We start from the raw sequence: 5,569 nt of genomic DNA on the forward strand, positions 1-5,569 counted from the left end.
TGGTGCAACATACAATGTAGGTAGCCATCTCTGTCAACCTACCCTGAGACAAACACTCTCCCAGGCCCATCCCACCTCCACTGAACAAAACTATACAGCCAGCCGGGCACGCACAAACAAGCTCCGCCCACTTGGCCTGTCACTAAAATATTAAAGCAGCGATTGGTTGACCAAGGAGTTCTGGCTTGACATTGATAAAGTATGGATGTGCTGTGTGTATGGATAAAGTATATGGATCGATGTGCTGTGTGTATACCCTACATGTATACATGTGTACGTATTCGACATGCGTGCATACCGGTACGGTGAGTGTGCATGCTTACCTGCAGCATGCAGGCCAGGGACGGGGTTCTGCGACATGCCGATTTTTTTGTTCTCCTCTAAATGTCATGAGAATGCCAGACAAATCTTCTTCGGCTCAAGTGATGTAAACTACGTGTATTTTGTACAAAAGGGACTGAATGTTTTACTTCGACACAGCCGAAATTCGACTCTCGTACTTCGGCTTATCCAAATATTTCTTAGAGAAAATGCATAGGGAAAAATCGGGACTTTTTATTTTGCTTCGAGTTAAGTGATTTTCGACTCACTCGACGTCGACTTATCCGAGGTTTACTGTATATAAAGAAAGTATAAAGAAAATTCAAGATATTCTCACTTTTCTCACATAATAAAAGAACACTCGACTTCTCTCTTTCAGAAGTCAGGGGGAATAATATTACCCCTAACATAAGTCAGTAACAAGTCGAGGAAATGTTTTACTTTATTCAAAAAAGCCACGTTTTGTGAAATTCTCTTTTTATTTTCCTTATATCGTTGTACGCATGTGACATCATACACTGTAGTAGTAGTCTTCTCCTCCAGCAGTGATTGCACAGATATTTTAAAAATTCATAACTTTTGAACGGATTGTCGGATTTTCCCCAAACTTTCACTGATGTGTTCTACTAACATTGTTGCCTTCACTCTAATCCACATGTATATGAAGGTGAACTTGTCCTTTAAATCGGAAGAGGTCAAAAAGTTTCTTGAAGTAAAACAATATCAAAAGCAAAAATTTTCAAAACGATAAAACCTTTTGACATTCAACTGAATCCCTAATGCCATGCACAATTAAGAGAATAAATAGAAATATTCATTAAATTAAAATACGAATAAGAGAAAAAAGAAAAAGGAAGGGAAGCACTACTTAACTACAGTCAGTCCGAATCCTAGGCGGGCCGCCGGGGCGGGGAAGGCGGCAGCTCTTCCCTTCCGCTTCACAACATTGAACGGCTCATCCTGCGATACCTGCATGTTCGAGTCGCCCGGAGTCTCGTCCACCACCAGTCGCTCAGAGTCGGTGTCCGAAGCGTACCTTGACTGCGCCCAGTCCGAACACGGGCACGGAGTATCATTGTCGAACATATCAGAACCTGAATCCTCCGGCTGACTATCAGTGTCGCTAATGGAGGTATCCCTCACGCGGCGCTTCCCTTTCTTCGTCTGGGCAGGCGGCTCCCGCTGAGGTTCCTTCTGCGGCGGGTCCGCGGGTGTCACTCCCGGCGCGGCCGGCGCATCCCCTGCTTTCGAAGTACTCGGGGCGTCTCCGTCTACGGGCTGGTCGGCCGGCGTGGCTTGCGCTGGAACAGCCACACCCCTCCGCTCACCCACTCCTTGGTCCTGCTCAGCTTTCCGGCGAAAGATACGGGACACGAGCGGAACGAATGTCCGGCCTCCAGGCATACCGTGCAGGTGATGATCTCCCGGCACGCCGACGCAACGTGCCCCTCTCTTTCCGGCATCTGAAACACCTCACCACCCGGCACTCCCGGGCCCCGTTGACCCGCACTTCTCGGCCTTTGGCTAAGATCATTCGCGAAAATGCCCGAAGTACAGCGATCACGGAGTGCCTTGGTAGTTGTTATGGAGAAGGATGCTGATATTTTTGAAGTTCTGACGAAGGCTGATGTGTCTGTAGCTGACCATCTTGTAGCAGTACAGAGCCTCCCCGGGGGCCAAGTTCGACGTGACATTCAAGGAGGAGGAGTACAAAGAGAAGTTCGTACGAGTGCTCCAACAAGATCAGCGGGCGGTGACAATGGCGTACTCTGGTCAACAAGATCGTGACGGTGCTTCACGTCCCGTTTGAGGTCGATGACAACCAGGTGCGATTCATACTCAGCAGCTACGGGAAGGTGCTGGCGAGCAGGCACCTTCAGCACCGAGAGCACCCGGTACTGTTCAACAGAACTCGGCAGTACCGTATCGATTTAAAGACTGATGTCCCTTCGACCCTCAGCTTGGGTGGCAGGGAATGCTGGATACGGTATGAAGGCCAGCCACGGACGTGCCTGAAGTGCGGCCGAGAAGCGATACTCATTAATCATATCAGATACCATAATCTTGTTCTGGGATCGATCATCAAGGGATGGTTATCCATTACAGTAACCGCAACGTAATTTCTACCCTATATATCTAAAAAAGCTTACCTTAAGAACACGAAACGGCCTGCACAGTACCCTATATAGCCTATTTTAAGGCTATATATTTCTCAATTGTAGAAACTGAGTCCGTCTTTTTCTATATATCACTCTGACTAGGAAATGTGTCATGCGCACTGATTCACTCAGAACACAATCAATGAGCGACGGCTCTCCATGCAAATCGCGATTGGCGGAAATATGAATAGTCATTATCACCCTTCAACCATTAGGAGAGCTAGAATTTCTGACGTCACCACGTGCCGTGTTAAACCTTGATACCAGACAGACAGGCAGAGAGACAAACGTCAAGCCATCGTTGCGGTTATTCTCTTGCAAATGCCCTGTGAGGCGCCCTTTCTTTTCTTTCCGTCTGCCATTTAAATTTTTCTAACCCTTTGTTTTCTTACTCTAATTTTATTTTCATTGGCGAGAAAAAAAACCAAAATCAAACAATAATGCCACCATTTTTAACATTATTGTTATTAGAACTTTTGTAAATGGAATCATCAAAATCATCAATATCATTAATTTATCCAAATTCAAAAGGGTAAAATTTAGGATTTCTCTTTTTAGCTAGACCGTGGTAACATCAGATTAGCCTTATTAGTGGTTTGAAAGAAAGTTTCACCATCTTTTCCATTGCAAAATAGGACCAGGGAATCGTAAGGAGGTATATACGTGGAATGAATAATGGTGATGACAGTATTTTTGATCTCTAAAGAAAGAAGACAAACTAAAAAAGACAGAGGTTTGGGGGAGAACATTGAGCTTTAAGCGAAAGCGTTGTAGAGTTGCAGTATAACAAATGAACATTTTCAAGGAATTCTACGAAATTGTTGCAGTGAGAGATTGAAGAGAGGAAGATACAAAGTCAGATTCTTTCTTTGGATTATTATTACCCCCTTGGGGGTGGGGCCGATCCCGGAGGTGCTGCAATACCGGGCCAACCCGCGGCCAGGGTGGAGCAAGCCCCTATTCCATGGCCTCGGTACAAAAATCAGATTAATATACAAGCGACTCGATGAGTCGCGTTTCAGATATTAAGCGGAAAAGAACAGATACTTTTCTTTCAATTTTATTCAATAAAACTTTCACAATATTAGCCAAAAGGCAGAGAAGCGATAACCATTGCTTATATCAGATACGATAATCTTGTTCTGGGATCGATCATCAAGGGATGGTTACCCATTACAGTAACCGCAACGTCATTTCTGCCTTATATCTCGAAAAGCTTACCTTAGGACACGAAACGCCCTGCACTACCCTTTGAGCAAATATAAAGTTCTATTCCATGGAATAACTTTCTGGATCATCTTTTGCTCTAAACACGCTATCTTAAGGCTATATATTTCTAAATTGTAGAAACTGAGTCTGTCTTTTTCTATATTATATCACTCTGACTAGGTACTGTGTCATGCGCACTGATTCACTCAGAACACAATCAATGAAGGACGGCTCTCCATGCAAATCGCGATTGGCGGAAATATGAATAGTCATTATCACCCTTCAACCATTAGGAGAGCTAGAATTTCTGACGTCACCACGTGCCGTGTTAAACCTTGATACCAGACAGACAGGCAGAGAGACAAACGTCAAGCCATCGTTGCGGTTATTCTCTTGCAAATGCCGTGTGAGGCGCCCTTTCTTTTCTTTCCGTCTGCCATTTAAATTTTTCTAACCCTTTGTTTTCTTACTCTAATTTTATTTTCATTGGCGAGAAAAAAAATTAAACAATAATGCCACCATTTTTAACATTATTGTTATTAGAACTTTTGTAAATGGAATCATCAAAATCATCAATATCATCATTAATTTATCCAAATTCAAAAGGGTAAAATTTCGCAATTTTCTTTTTAGCTAGACCGTGGTAACATCAGATTAGCCTTATTAGTGGTTTGAAAGAAAGTTTCACCATCTTTTCCATTGCAAAATAGGACCAGGGAATCGTAAGGAGGTATATACGTGGAATGAATAATGGTGATGACAGTATTTTTGATCTCTAAAGAAAGAAGACAAACTAAAAAAGACAGAGGTTTGGGGGAGAACATTGAGCTTTAAGCGAAAGCGTTTTAGAGTTGCAGTATAACAAATGAACATTTTCAAGGAATTCTACGAAATTGTTGCAGTGAGAGATTGAAGAGAGGAAGATACAAAGTCAGATTCTTTCTTTGGAATATTATTACCCCCTTGGGGGTGGGCCGATCCCGGAGGTACTGCAATACCGGGCCAACCCGCGGCCAGGATGGAGCAAGCCCCTATTCCATGGCCTCGGGACAAAAATCAGATTAATATACAAGCGACTCGATGAGTCGCTTTTCAGATATTAAGCTGAAAAGAACAGATACTTTTCTTTCAATTTTATTCATCAAAACTCTGAACACATGTACATTATTTACAAATGGCAATTGCATGGATATAAAATGAGTTCATAATTAAAAATCATAGATACTACACATGATCTTAGCCAAAAGGCCGAGAAGCGATAACCATTGCTTATATCAGATACGATAATCTTGTTCTGGGATCGATCATCAAGGGATGGTTACCCATTACAGTAACCGCAACGTCATTTCTGCCTTATATCTCGAGAAGCTTACCTTAAGACACGAAACGGCCTGCACTACCCTTTGAGCAAATATAAAGTTCTATCCCATGGAATAACTTTCTGGATCATCTTTTGCTCTAAACACGCTATTTTAAGGCTATATATTTCTAAATTGTAGAAACTGAGTCTGTCTTTTTCTATTTTATATCACTCTGACTAGGTACTGTGTCATGCGCACTGATTCACTCAGAACACAATCAATGAGCGACGGCTCTCCATGCAAATCGCGATTGGCGGAAATATGAATAGTCATTATCACCCTTCAACCATTAGGAGAGCTAGAATTTCTGACGTCACCACGTGCCGTGTTAAACCTTGATACCAAACAGACAGGCAGAGAGACAAACGTCAAGCCATCGTTGCGGTTATTCTCTTTCAAATGCCGTGTGAGGCGCCCTTTCTTTTCTTTCCGTCTGCCATTTAAATTTTTCTAACCCTTTGTTTTCTTACTCTAATTTTATTTTCATTGGCGAGAGAAAAAAAACAAAATCAAAGAATA

General features: G+C 42.8%; 1 non-coding gene and 2 pseudogenes across 1 annotated transcript; all 3 read right to left on the bottom strand.

Annotated features, from left to right (window-relative positions):
- Positions 1-3,370: 3,370 nt before the first annotated feature.
- On the bottom strand, positions 3,371-3,588 carry LOC139713046 (U2 spliceosomal RNA; annotated as a pseudogene).
- A 1,065-nt stretch (positions 3,589-4,653) lies between these two features.
- On the bottom strand, positions 4,654-4,840 carry LOC139713040 (U2 spliceosomal RNA). Its single transcript, XR_011709612.1, has one exon. It is a non-coding gene; the product is annotated as a U2 spliceosomal RNA (small nuclear RNA).
- A 29-nt stretch (positions 4,841-4,869) lies between these two features.
- Positions 4,870-4,949, bottom strand: LOC139713050 (U2 spliceosomal RNA; annotated as a pseudogene).
- Between the last annotated feature and the right edge of the window lie 620 nt (positions 4,950-5,569).

This window comes from Diadema antillarum, unplaced genomic scaffold (assembly GCF_040938485.1).
Source record: "Diadema antillarum isolate AM-2024a unplaced genomic scaffold, OU_Dant_1.0 seq00001898_RagTag, whole genome shotgun sequence".
NCBI lineage: Eukaryota > Metazoa > Echinodermata > Echinoidea > Diadematoida > Diadematidae > Diadema > Diadema antillarum.